The following is a 15,297-nucleotide window of genomic DNA, read 5'->3' as shown; positions in this document are numbered from 1 at the left end:
CAAATTGCTCCTTTTGGTGTTTAAACAGCCAGTAGTCTTTTATTTTTTAATATTCTTATATTTCTTCATATACTTCTTATGTTTTCAGTAATGATTATTTTTCTAATAGTTCCCTATGTTCTTGTATATTTATTTTCATCATCCTTAGGAATTTCTCTCAGTATTTTAAACATAAGGAATACTATTGATAAGCTATTTTTACTGCTTCTTGTCTTGAAACGTGTATATTACCTTATCAATCTCTTTGAGTTGACTTTGAATGACCTACAGAGATCTAATTGCTTCTGTAGTTTAATAGAAAAGAAAGAAAAGACATACAAGTAACATATATAATATGCTGGAAAGCGATTCCATTGACAGCTTACCAGGATGTGAATTTACTAGCTAGAGAAAAAGTTACCCAAGTCTTGTTAATAGAGTGAAATTTATTACTCCTAACTGAGGAGTACTACTCCTAACTGAGTAATTCTTATATACTCAGACCTATGTCATTATCAGAAATACTTTGAGGCCTAAGTCATTCTGTGAAAATGAAGACAGAAAACTTCTCAATATGAACTTTGGAATGGTCTTTTTGACTAGAGACATTGAAAGGAAGCCTATGCCAGAAGCACTTTTCTATTTTTGGTAACAATCATGTTAATGAGGTGGGCTCTCTCTGCTTCTCTTGCTGAAAACAGAAAGCAACAACGACAACAACAAATATCTTTTTGTTCCACAAAATTACCATGTATAATAGATGGCTTCACAAATAATTTCTGTTTTTAAAAAACATCACTATTTTCTACTGAAAAAGAACAAAACAAAAACAAACACCCAGCCCTGACTGTTGTCAGCTGGCTCTAATAACTATGCTATACCAAACATGACTAATGTCACAGAACACCAACATAAGACATGGTCATTATCTGACTGTAATGGAAGGAGATAAGATGAAGACCACTCTGTGGTTATGTCTGAACACAGACAAAAATAAAAACAAAACTACACACGTGACCAAAAGTCTACTTCTAGCACACATAAGTGACTTCTGCATCTTTTTCAATTATACCTTTTGTCTTGCTCTTTACCTTTCACCTGCTAATTTAAATATTTAGATACCTGACTAAATACTTTATCACAAGTCCAACTTGCCCTGAGCCCTCCTTAGTCCCTTTAAATGAGATCCCCACACTTCACTTTGGTATGCTATCTCTCTTGTTGCCTCATTTCAATTAACCCAAGTTTGCCTGTCTATTGTTATGGTTTTGGCCTGGAGGATATTGACTTTATCAATGAGATATCTTCTCAGAGAGATCTAATGTTAGATGAGATTCTGTTTTCTTTTGTTTCTTTTTTAATTTCCATTTTTTTTAATTTGAGATGGAAGAACAAACTTATTTAAGAAAAAATAGGAGAGAAAAATCCATTTTAAAATTTAAAACTTTCCAATTTGTGTTAGAATTCCCTCTCTTAGTTCCCAAAATACATGCACATGAGAGTTCTGCTTCCAGTGACATAGAATAAGCTCCTAACACATAATTCTCCCAGAAGAAATTACTATAAATCTTGAGCAAGATACAAAAACTCTCTGGAGGATGAACAAAAGCAGTCAGATTTTGGCTATGAGTCAAAACTTGAATTAGGGACTGTCACTGGGTGAGTTCTCCAATTTTCAGATTTAGCTAGAAGTTCAACTGCATTTGGAGCACAGAATAGCTATAGCCCTTATCAAAAACTCATCTTTCTAGCCTTAAAAACAAGGGAATAGAGCTTGGACAACCGCAGCTATTACGTGTATAAACTAATTCCACGTATAAACTCTACATTACTGACAGGCTGATTCCTGACACATGCATATGCTAGACAGTATCAAAGAAGCTTGTAATTAAGACCAAAAGAACTAAACAGATTGAAAATGTTCAACAAAGACAGAGTCTGAGTGTAACCTAATAAAACAAAAACATCAAAACTCTTTAGAGAAATATAACAGAACCAAGAATCTCTACAATGTAACATAAAATATGTCCAGAAGTTGTTATTAATACATTGTAGAAACCTTGGATTAACTTAAATTTTTCTGAAAAGTTTTTGTTTGTTTCTTGTTTTTTTCTTTTCTTTGCTTCTTTCTTTCTTTCTTTCTTTCTTTCTTTCTTTCTTTCTTTCCTTCCTTCCTCCCTCCCTCCCTCCCTCCCTTCCTTTCTTTTTTCTTTGAATTAATTGGCACTTTATTTTGTTGGACTCACACTCCAATCTTTATCTCTTTTATTCCAGGAAACTTCTGAAATCTTTGCTCAGTTCTTTCAACTTCCAACTGCTGTCTTTGTCTAACACTTTGAATTATCTTCCATGCATGTGTCGTTCAGTGTTCAGGCAAGCATTTGGAAAGGGTTTAGTACAGATTGCAAATATTATTCTCCCTGCAGCTCTCTCCTTTTTAGGATTGTATTTTATTATTTTTCTTGCTGGTCTGACAGTCCTGAAAACTGTCTTCTGACATATCTATCCAGTAAATATTAAGCTTTCAGTATCCCACCCTCAGACAAAAACGTCAAATTCCCATCTTTAAATGTTGATTTCCTTCTAATTTCTGCCTATTTTGGTAAATCTACAGTTCCATTACTTTGTAAAAAAATAACATCTTGTCAAAGCTTTGTAATTTTTATATAGGTGGGGGTTAATCCAACTCCACAATTACTGCATGCTGAATTCCCATTGCTCAGTTTTTGGTACCATTATTCCATAGCACTCAACATAATTTTGTCTACCTATGCATAGGCAGAAACTTACTGAGGTCTATCTGACTAAGGTATGTAGAGGTCAAAGAGGTCAAACTATGTTCAAAAATTTTAGTAAAAAGTGTTTATGATACATTTATATATTTAGCAATCTTCTTCCTTTTCAAATTCTTACTGAACACTAAAATGCATCAAGAAATACAACATGAGCTTTTTTTTCTATTTTTTTAATTTTAATTTTTGTCTTTGATTTCCTGTCTCTCAAACTATTGTACATTTCAGAGTTTATCTTGGAAAAATAAAGATTTATAATTTTACAATAGTCAATATGGCAAGCAGATCTGGAGATGGGAGTTGGGAGAGAGAATAAAAGCAGGGGAAATGGAAAAGAGCTTCCTAATTCTAAATTTTAGAAGTTTCTGAATATTATTTGTGGTTGTTTCCTCGTGGCTTTCCAAAGACTGTTTAAAAAGGGGGATGAGACAGGAGTTTTTTGTTGTTTTTTGTTTGTTTGTTTGTTTGTTTGTTGTTATTTTTGGTGAAAAATGGAGGTTAATGTTTCTTTTAACTGTATGGACCATGATATGCCAGCACTTATTCCTAGAAACAGTAATGTACATAAAAACCATGCTAGTGAGCTCAGTTCTAAGAACACATACAGGAATTTATGATACCTACTGATACATCCCAGTGCCCAGTGGGTCAAACTGAATGAGATGACTTTGGGCCTTTGTAAATTCAATAGGGGGAGAAATTGTTCTACAAATAATCTAAGTCTCTTTTCTATAAGAGAATATAAAAATAGTATCTCCACTCTGTTTCAAGTTTTACTGTGTTCTCTACAGGTATGATAATACTGGGTCCAGTTTAGTTTTTTCAAATACAAAGAGAAATAAATAGTATCCTTACATAAATCCAAAAATCACACAGTTCATGATCAAAGAAGTCAAAGATTAATAGCCATTTATTGGTCCTTTCTATTTGGTCCTTTCTATTTATTATTGGTCCTTTCTATTTATTATTTATGATCAATACATTAAGTCCACAGAATTCTAGAACCATGTTTAAAAAAAAATTTCTGTAGTGATAGGGTATTAAGAAAACTGTTAAAATAATAGAATTCCTCAACCAGTAGATGTTTGTTTAATCTGAAAAAGCCAAAATTAGCCTACAATGACTTAAGTAATAAAAGAAAAAAAACACTGATATTTTTCTGATAGGCAAAGAGCTGCTGGGCAGCTTCTGAAATGATTACCAATGATCCTTCTCTCTTAGTGTCCATTGCCTTGTGTATATAATCCCTTCTTGTTAAATGTGGATAGGACACAGTGACTTCTAGCCAATAAGATATAGCACAAGTACTAGTATGTCATGTCTGAGATTAAATCACCATAAAATTGACTTCTTGTATGCATGTCTGTCTCTCTCGTTGTCTCTCTCTCATTTTCTGTCTGGAAATCCCCACTCTGGGAATAGTAGGCTAACACACTGTTAGCTCCCCTGTGGAAAGACTCCTGTCTTATATAAAACATATCTCTAACTAATAGCTTGTAGAGCCCTAAGGACTGACAACAGCCAAATGAATGAGCTTAGAGGTGAGTCTTTCCATAGTCACACTTTGAGACTATCATAGCTCAGGCTGACACTTCAGTTGCAGCTTTGTGAGTAATCCTCATCCAGAATTACAGCTAAGCCAAATCCACATTCCTGACCCCGAGACCATGATAATAAATGTTGTTTTAAGCTACTACATTTTGGGGTATTTGTTATATAGCAAATACATTGTCTTATTAAGCATCCCTAAGAGATTTCTTAGTTGAACATTATTATTTTTTTAATGTATATTTATTTTTGAGAGAGAGAGACAGAGTGTGAGCAGGGGAGGGTCAGAGAGAGAGGGAGACACAGAATCTGAAGAAGGCTCCAGGCTCTGAGCTGTCAGCACAGAGCCTAACATGGGGCTCAAACCCACTAACCTCGAGATCATGACCTGAGCTGAAGTTGGACACTTTAACTGACTTGAGCCACCCAGCCGCCCCCTTAGTTAAACATTATAATCATTGTTAGAACTATCAAGGTAACCTCATTTCTATTACTAGTATTAGCAGTTGATTTTTTCCCCCTTTTCAAGCTTTTATTTAAATTTCAATTACTTAACATACAGTGTGGTATGGTTATTAGATGGGGATGGCTTCAACAGGTAGGGATAGGGACCACAGAAAGAAAACAAACAGTTACTAAAGAAATATAACTTTCCAAAAATTATAAATAACTTCCAAAAACATAGTAGCTGCTATCATGAATCTTCCAATGTAATAGTGAATAGAGACAAATTATAATAGAGTGTGATGCATTATAATGGTGATGCAAGATGAACCTCTCACTATGATGAATGACTGATGAGTTTAAAGTTCGTAATCAAGAAACAGTCAATGAAAAGAGTTCTGCCAATTTGGAAACAATAATTTGATATTATACCATGGACAAATCAAGAAGTGAGCTTAAAGTGAAAAAAAAACCAAGTTACAAAACATGGATTTAGAGAATAAAAATGCATAGTAGTCATCTGATCTTGGGCACGTCACAAAATATGTTTCTTAATTTCTGTGTATTTGAAAAAAAAAGTAATTTTGATAAGCCTACTTCAGAGGGTTATAAAGAGGGCTCAAAGAGATTACAGATGTCTACATATACTTGGCAACAAGTTGATTACACACATATTTATTACATTATCAATCATCTGCTATACCCTAATCACTCTAAAAAGAAACTAAAATACAACCAAATATTGATATAACTATATTTTATTGATGCAGTGTCTTGGGTGTCATGGAATTCTACCACTTTCCGGTGTTGTGGATACAGTGAAGATCAAGATACGTTTAAAAAATATATTTTATCTGAGCAAAATCTTAGTCATGATCAATACATGATCAATACAAAGTAAATGTTACTACGCATGTTTTATATCTGGGGAAATAAGACTTGGATTGGTCGAGTGAATTGCCCAAAATTATACAGCATATATGATGGCCCCAGTTTTCAACCCAGATTTGAATGGTTCCATAGATCACTGTAAGTAATGTTTTCAGACTAAGCTTCCTGAGGTGACAAACTTTGTCTATCTTGATCATCACTGTATACACAGCACCTGGAGGTGGTGACACGCCATGGAGTGCAGTAGGCTGTGTTAATTAAATGATAGTTACGTCAACCTTTGTTTCCTCAACTATTACCTGTTTGTAATCACGTTTGATTCGCTCTTGCTCATTGGTTGACATTTAGTAAAAATGTAATAAATTATAATTTTTATAATTTATTCTGTTTTGTTATCCCTTAAGAATACATTTACCAAGTACCTTTCTAGCTTTGTAGGAAGGTGATTGGGTCCAAGACTCCTAGCCAGGCATAGAGAGACCTAGTGCCAGAAGTATTTCAAGCACAAATCCCTTCACAATCGCTCCTGGTTACACAGCTTTGAAGAATTCTAGCATGTACTTGCATTGCTCTAAATTCACATTGCTTCTCAAGATCCTATGATGTACAGATGCTGGTTACGCTTTCTCCAGCCTTATTCAACTGGCAAAATCTTACTCAATATCATGTCGCTGCCTACAGTGCTACCTGAGGAACCTTTCATCCAAACTGGGTTATATTTCCCCTCAACACTGTTTCTTCATGCTCCAAACATAACTTCTAGTTCCTCTCTGCCATGTAGATTTCATATGTCTCTGCACAGTGAAAGACTTTTTTTTTTCAATTCTGTATTCTCTATACTCTACCCAAATTCAGGTTCAAAAGCATGGGCTTTGGGTTTAAATCCTGTCTCAAAAATTGACTCACTCTGTGTCATTGGCAAAATCACTAAACCTTTTCAGACCTCAGTGTTTCCACCCCTAACATGAGGATAACAATAATAGCTCTTCTGTGAAAATTACATGTACTTATTTTAGTGGAATATCTAATACAAGGTCTTGCAGATATTCAATAAATTGAAGATGTTGGCACCGTCATCACCATCATCACATAAATGCATAAGACCTAAAGAGAATGGGGACACTGGTAGACAATGGTGACTGTCATGGTTCAATTTCTTGCTGTTAGCTCTTTCAACAAGTGACTTATCCAATTTAAGCTTGCTTCTTCACCAAGAACGTGGTGGATAATTATAATAATATAAACCTTTTAAATTTGGCATGAGAATTACATGAAATAATGCATGGCAAACTTCTAGAACAATAGTAACTGTTCAAAAAAAGAGAAATATAAGTTATTATGAAGGTGATATATTGCATGAGATATCTGTTTGCCCTTGTTTTTTTTTTAACCTGAAACTTCACCTGTCACAAATAGCCATTTTCATAATGGTAATTACCTGTTGCATTTTTAGTAAAACCTTATGCTTTAATTGACAATGGTGTCTTTGGGACACCTGGGTGGCTCAGTTAGTTAAGTGTCCAACTTCTGCTCAGGTTGTGATCTCATAGTTTAAGTTTTGATCCCCACGTTGGGTTCTATGCTGACAGCTCAGAGCTTGGACCCTGCTTCAAATTCTGTGTCTCCCTCTCTCTCTGCACCTCCCCTGCTCACACTCTGCCTCAAAAATAAGCGTTAAAAAATGACAATGGTGATTTCTTATTTGTTTACCTTCTAAAAATGTTTAAAAATATTTATAACATATTTCATTTTGCAATAAACCTTAGTAAACCACTGAACCCATGGTAGTTACCTAATAAAAGTATAACAACTATTTCTGAAGAGTTTGTCATGCTTCACAGAATTTGCTTGTTACATGTCCTTAGTGTCCTCCAGTCTGAGACATTTTGTTCAGATTTTTCTTATTTTTTTAAAACCTTGACAGTTTTGAAGTATACTGGGCATATATTTTGAATAATGTCCTTTAAATTGAGTTTGCCTGATGTTTTCTCAAAACCAGACTATGGCTATGGGATTTAGGGAAAGAGTACCATAGATATGAAGTAACACTTTCTTCATATCATGTGAGAGGATACATGACTGATCACTGGTGATATTATTAAGTATTTATTGATTATTTGTTAAAATCGTGTCAGCCAGGTTCCTTAAATGTAAAGCTACTCTTCTTCTCTTTCATACTCTATTTCATGAGTTGATAAATCCAATCCATGCTCAAGAGGAGGGAAATTAGTCTTGACCACCTAAATTGGTGTATATCTATCTGCCCTTAATGCTTTGGGAATTGTCTGTAAGAAAGATTTCTCCTCTTTCCACCCTTTGTACCCTCAATTATTTATTTATATAAGTAAAGGTTCATACTTAATTTGTTCTTTGATTATAATCCAATATTACCATTATTTATTTTTTGTGACTCAAATTGTTCCAGTGTTGACTATTGAGAGCTCTTTAAAATTGGCTCTGTGTCCACAAGGGCTGTATGAGGAACTAAATTTCTGTTGTTTAAGCTACCATTCTGTGATATTTTTGTTATGCAGCCCAACCAAATATATTTTGTCCAAAGAACTTAACTAATTGACTCAACTCTATGACGGCTCAAGAGCAGTGGCTCTTAAACTTTGAGACTTACAAGCTTCTTTAAGAATCTGGTAAATATTATAAACATTCTACCTATAAGAAAAATGCACTCATACACTCTAAAATTCTACAGAAAAACAAAAAGCCACAGATGTTCAAACCCTTTGTAACCCTTTCATGGATACCTTGTCATTAACGTAGGTACCTTCACTTGTAATTAATGTAGGTACCTGCCACACACTCTTCCTTAAAAATAAAACAACAAACAAAAACAACAAAACCTACCTTAGTTGAAGTCATTTAGATATTTGAAGTCTTTCTAAAAGGGTCCCACAAAGTAAGTAATGGTGTGATTCATCCAATGTCTGTACTGAAAAAGAAGATACACCTATAACTTTTTATTTACATCTATGTGTTATTTATATATTTATATCTGTTAGCTTCAAACACAGCCGGAGAGATGATAAAGATAATGGCAGGAGGATTTATGCCAGGTTGTTCAGCAACAAATTGAGCTTCTTAGAGCAGTGCATGGATTAAAAAGCTGCTGTGGTGTCCCGCCTCTCTGAACTACTGCTTTAATCATATCCTTAGATTAGGAGGCATTGTAGTAACCAAGTGGCAAAGTCTGAGCTCCAGGTAAACGTCCCCACTTTGGGAAGTAATACAAATTCATTCCTCTGGCAAAAGCATTATCTTTGCCCCCAAGTTGACTATGATTATCATTTCCTAGGACCAGACCCACTTAACATTTTAATAGGCCTCTGTCTGTGTCTTCAGGAGCAACTGTGAGGATCAGTGGGATGGCATTTGTGAACCACACTGAGTTCCTGAAATGAAAGGATTTATATAAATGAAAGGTGATGATTTCATTACTATAAAGGTGCCTTTGGAGATCGCCACATGTACAAGCAGAGGAATCAGGCAGGCCTATGGCTTTTCATTTATTTTCTCATTGTAGAGTCATTTCCTAACTGGGTATAATGTGCACATGACAGATTTGAAAACCACACAATATACAAGGATTGTCAAATGCAAACAGTAGTCCCCTTCTTATCCATGGGGGATACTTCCAAGACCCCCAGTGGATGCCTGAAATAATGGATTAGTACAAAATCCTATATATCTATATATCTATATATCTATATCTATATCTATCCTATATATACTATGTTTTTTCATATATTTATATGTATGTATGTATGTATGTGCATACACACACATATATATGTATGCATGTATTATATATATATATAATATATACACCTATGATAAAGTTTAATTTCTATATTAGACTCAGTAAGTGATTAACAACAGTAACTAATAATAAAATAGAACAATTGTAACAACATACTATAATAAAAGTATGTAAATGTGGTCTCTCTCTTTCTCTCTCCAAACATTCTATTATACTGTATTCACCCTTCTTAAGACGATGATGATGATGTGAGATGATAAAATATCTGCATGATGAAATGAAGTGAGGTGAATGATGTAGGCATTGTGACATAATGTTAGGCTACTATTGACCTTCTGACCATACATCAGAAGAAAGATCATTTGCTTCCAGACTGCAGTTGACTGTGGGCATCTGAAACCACAGAACGAAAAACCACAGGTAAGGGGGAGATTGGATATGGCTCCGCCATCAGATATAATGCAGAAGGTTTATATCATAAACCAGTCATGAATACCTCCACTACTAGTGAAATGTGTTTTTTAAAGGATACACACAGTTAATCAGAAGGCAACATATCGATCAGGTATTGACAGAGCCAGTTTTTCTATAGTTAGTCTCACATTCTTTGCTACAGCTAGCCTCTGATTTTTTTCACTACCTCAAGTCATTTTTGTGTTTTCTTTTTCCGAGAACACTCTGTTTACAGTTATTTTAAATAAGAAAACAAACGATGAAATAAGTACTCATAAGGAAGTTTTAAGATATCATATTTCAAATAGTCTTTAGGATTCTTGGTTTAGCTATATTCAGATGGCCTTAAAATTTTTCTCCCTATCACTGAAGAAGCGCATTCTTCACCTCAGTGAATCCTTTTGAGCATGAGTGAAAGAGGCCAATTGATGATTGACTAGTAAAAGTTAAAAGTTTAGTAATTTAGTGTTTTAAAATACGTTTGTTACTTTATGAAATACTCCTTATCTTTGTCTTTTTTTCAACCCATTCAAGTGCCTCCCATTTTTCTGGCACTATGATAGGTTCTGGACATAAAAAAATAAATAAGCATCCTAAAAATAGAGATATCTCTATTATATTTCCTACCTTGGCTATATAACTAACAAGTTTTGGGAATACAAGAAAAAATATTTTATATATCATGAAATTCCCAATATATAGAGTAATTCTTGGCACCGAGAAGATTTTTACAGGTCAAAAATTTTCAGGGTTTACTAAATCCTATAAAATACCAATACAATGACTTGACATAGAGCAAAATTGATTTTATAATTTTACTGCCTTAAAGGGGACCACAATTAATAACCTCTCAGAGGGAGTAGGGGAAAAGTTGGACTTTATGGCTTTGGAGTAGGTTAGGTGGATCATTCAAAAAGGAGGTGGGATGAGGGATTTGGTAAGCATTGGAAAAAGTTCATGACATAGTAATTTATTTTATTTTATTTTATTTTATTTTATTTTATTTTATTTTATTTTATGTTTATTTATTTATTTTAAGACAGAGAGAAAGAAATAAGGGAGGGTCAGAGAGAGGGGGAAAGAGAGAGGGAGAAAGAGAATCCCAAATAGACTCCACACTGTCGGCCCGGAGCCCGATGCGGGGTCATGAGATCATGACCTGAGCCAAAATCTCCACCCAGGTGCTCCAGTGACATAGTAAGTTAGAAATGGTGAACAGAGCAAGGTGATATCTGAGCAAACCTTCAAGAGTAAACAGTCACGTGATGAGCTTTCAACTGTCTTATGAAGGAGGAATTTGCCTAGGAGTCATCTGTTGTTCAGATAAATTTGTTTATATAAGTTCCTGAAAAAACAATAGTTATTTGTCATCTCAGCTTTCAGTTTTTTTTTGATTATTGAAACCATGTTAACATAGATAATAAGTGGTGTGTGTATAAATGGATTTAGTTCTTACAAGAAGTAGGTGCCCAGTAAAACCGAATGTAAATTGCTAGCTTTTCAAAGTCAATTGTAAAATGTGATATGTAAGAGGCAGTTGTACAAAGTGTACACAGATGATGCAGAAATTGTGGTAAGCAATAAAATATAATGGATTTCAGGAAATAGATGTAAATCATGACTACACAGAGAAAAATTGTCACCGTGTATTTGATTTTTGAGGGGAAAGTGTGTTTACTCAGAGTCTTTTCTTCTTGTTTTGCCAAAGCATGTCTAGTACTCCTTGCCACATCTCTCTGGAAACTGCTACCATCTTCAAGCTTTCCTGAATTCCAGTTGATGTCACTAAGTCCTCTTATTTTGCTTATTGCACTAAATGCCAGCTTTCTCCTAAAAGACTAAATGTAATTCATATTTTAAATAATAATAATAATAACGTCAACTAAAAACAAAAACTCAAGGGCAAGGGCTCATGCCAACAGACATACTGCTATAAGTGAAAACTCTATCTCCCCTAAACTCTGACTCAGATAAGCTAATTAATCTCTGAGCCTCAGTTTTCTTATTTTAAAAGTGATATCCACTTTTTAAAATACAACAATTGCATTTTTAGTGCAAAATCCCTTTTAGGTGACGATTTTGTGTTCTTTTAGTTAGCAAATACATTGATTGTAAATATAGGTTGAAGCTCAAGATGTGGAAGATGATAAATAAATAGATGGCTGGTTTGATCTGTCAAAGAAGTATGACTATTTCTGTAAGAGAAGAGAGGAAACATGAGGTGTGCCCTGAAAACGTAGTGTTGGGTGGAAAGAAGATAGAAGGAAAAAGTAAAGAAATGAAAGGAGAGAAATAGCTCAACAAGAGACAGAAGAACAGGGATGAGGCAGAAAACTTGGGCCATGGGAATTAGCAGTAAAGGAAATGGCTAATCAACTTTCAAGAACAAGGATGCCTGATAAGGTATTCAATTTTACATCAGTTTCTGAAATATGCTGTTCCTTGATTGTCCAACATTTTCAGTGATTGTCTTATGTCAGTTGGATGTTGGAAGCCATTAAGGGAGAGGAAGCACTTTTGGGGTCTACTTGGGGTCTATAAGATATATAGATTAGAGGATAAACAAAGAAAGTAACACAAAGAAGAGCAACTAAACATGACTAGAAGTAAGACATGTTAGCAAGACTTTCTTAGGTGGGAGAGAAAGAAGATCCCAGAAAATTCTTAAGGGTATTGAAAAATGACACTGGATCTCCATCTGCATATGGCATGGAATTGGGGATTGAGACAGTTTTTTTTTTTTTTTTATTTTTTAAATTTGTTATTTTGAGAGTGAAAAAGTACAAGCGGGGGCGGGGGGCGAGGTGGGGGAGAGGCAGAGAGAGAAGGAATCACAGAATCTGAAGCAGGCTCCAGGCTCTGAGCTGTCAGCACAGAGCCCAACCAGGGGCTTCAAATCACAGAGCACAAGATCATGATCTGAGTCAAAGTCAGATGCTAACCCACGGAGCCACCCAGGCGCCCCGAGACAGTTTTTAAAATAATTTTTTTTAAAAAGAAAAGTGGAGCTCCTGAGAATATGTTCAAGCCCGTGATACTTCCCTTACAAAAAAAATCACGTATGTGGGAACCATGTAGCATTCAGTAAATGTTCTTTCACTTCTTTTTATTTGTCATCAATATATTAACATATGTGATTAACTTTGAAGGATTATCAAAATCATTTCATCTTTAGCACCACCATCATATCATTTTCATAAAAACATTATACATAACAGAGACAGAGGTCATATGGTCAAGTTTCTGGGGCCTCAAAATATGTCTGTTCCTTCACCCATCTGGAAGAGGTGTGTCAATATACTTACTTCGCTACACCACTCACAAGGAAAAATTCCCCATTGTTTTAGGAAGTAGTGTCACCCAGATGGTTGCATGCTTTGGTTTAGCTGTCACTCAGCACTTTCTAAAATGGCAGTCAGCTGCTTTGGGAGACATTTTTTATTTGTTTGTTTGTTTGTTTGTTTGTTTTACTGTTTAATTTAATTTTTAGCATTGCAAGCACACAATTTCACTTTAAAAGGATTTTGGAATGTAAACAAGCAATTTTTTTGAAATTATGCATCAATATTATGAATAAGTATACATTTGCACTGATTACATTAATGGCCACATTTAAAACATAAAATGTCCTTTTTTAAAGGCCCAGGTGGCATCGTAAACAACTATTAATCAGGGTGAGCAGTAGTGCCTATTGGCATTATTCCAATTAGTGGAGGCCATCGGCAACATTTTAGTTATAATTGTTTAATATCAGTTCCCAACTTATTGTTTTAAAAGTGAAAAATTTTCATACTATCTTGCTATCACCAGGTTGCTACTTTCCAAGAGTTTCCAGCAGGCACAGCTGTTTCTTATTAGCAATCACAAGGAATATATGTTGAGGGTTTATTTGTAGTAGATATTGAAACTAACAGCTTCACAATTGTTTAGCTTCATATCTTCAGAGAACACTCTACCTTGTTCTGGATTTTCTAAAATTTGTCAACTGACCCATTGGTCCACAAACCCAAATTGGGTTTAATGAAATTTTAGCTGTAAAGAGTTGATTTGAAGAACTATTAGGGAAAACAAAATATGACTATAATCGCCTCCTACAAATACTTGTAAGAATTTTTTTCTCCTTAGTCTTTGCTTCCATCATCTCTGTTTTATTATATTCTAGCAACAAGTACAACCTACTTTAATTACAAAAGTTTAGAAAGAACAAAACACACTAAAAAATGTTTTTAAATAATCACTGCTCTTGAAAATTAAAATTCAGATAAGTGGTTTATTACTAATTTGATTTCCCTTTTTCCTTCACAGAAGGAGGAAATAACCTGACTTTCTGAATATACAGTGATAACTTGCAAGGTTTATAGTTCAAATAAAACTATCACTATAACTGCTATGTCAGACTAATCAGCTACACATGGAATTACTGTGGTGTAGGTGTGCCTGTTTAAAATTTGATGTATACTGCCAAAATGCCTTCTCTAATCTTTTTTTTTTTTTATTATTCCAAAGTTAGATAACATACAGTGTAGTCTTGGCTTCAGGAGTAGATACCAGTAATTCATCACTTACATATAACACCAGTGCGCATCCCAACAAGTGCCCTCCTTAATGCCCATCACCCATTTCCCCACTCCCCAGACCTCCACCCCCATCAACCCTCAGTTTGTTCTCTGAATTTAAGAGTGTTTTTTGGCTAGCCTCCCTGTTTGTTTTTACCGTATTTTTCCTTCCCATCCCCTGTGATCGTATATTAAGTTTTTCATATTTCACATATGAGTGAAATCATATGATATCTGTTTTTCTCTGACTTATTTTGCTTAGTGTAATACCCTCCAGTTCCAACCACATTGTTGCAAATGGCAAGATTTCATTTTTTTCATTGCCATGTAGTATGCCATTGTATATATACCACATCTTCTTAATTCATTCATCGGTTGATGGACATTTGGGCTCTTTCCATAATTTGGCTACTGTTGATAGCACTGCTATAAACATTGGGGCACATGTGCCCCTCCAAATAAGCACTCCTGTATCCTTTGAATAAATTTCCAGTAGTGCAATTGCAAAGTATTAGGGTAATTCTATTTTTAATTTTTTGAGGAACCTCCATACAGTTTTCCAAAGTGGCTGCACCAGTTTTCATTCCCACCAACAGTGCAAGAGGGTTCCTGTTTCTCCATATCCCCACCAACATCTGTTGTTTCCTGAATTGTTCTCTAAATTTTGTATCACATTACCAGAAAACCAATAGGGTCTACTACTATTTCCCCTCGTCTTAAGCAGAACTAGCTACCACTGATTCTCTTAAATTTGGTGTATCTGATTAATAAAAAAAAACATATACTTGATGATTTATTTTATATTTATCATCATCAAAGAGTGTACTTTAATATGTGTGTTGCTCTTCTGTATTTATGTTTC

The 15,297-nt window shown here is 34.7% G+C and overlaps 1 long non-coding RNA gene across 2 annotated transcripts in view; it reads left to right on the top strand.

Annotated features, from left to right (window-relative positions):
• The window catches only part of LOC122231132, a 65,283-nt gene that overhangs the window by 14,742 nt on the left and 35,244 nt on the right, over positions 1–15,297 (top strand). The window contains exon 1 of one of the 2 annotated variants that reach the window (XR_006208288.1): positions 9,768–9,846. The exons of the other annotated variant lie outside the window; for it this stretch is intronic. This is a non-coding gene — a long non-coding RNA (uncharacterized LOC122231132). Of the gene's footprint in view, positions 1–9,767; positions 9,847–15,297 lie in introns of those variants that run through there. 2 annotated transcript variants of the gene reach the window in all.

This window comes from Panthera tigris, chromosome D1 (genome assembly GCF_018350195.1).
Source record: "Panthera tigris isolate Pti1 chromosome D1, P.tigris_Pti1_mat1.1, whole genome shotgun sequence".
In the NCBI taxonomy this organism is placed as follows: Eukaryota; Metazoa; Chordata; class Mammalia; order Carnivora; family Felidae; genus Panthera; species Panthera tigris.
The sequence above is the reverse complement of the archived record's forward strand: the minus strand, read 5'-3'. Positions and strand labels throughout refer to the sequence as shown.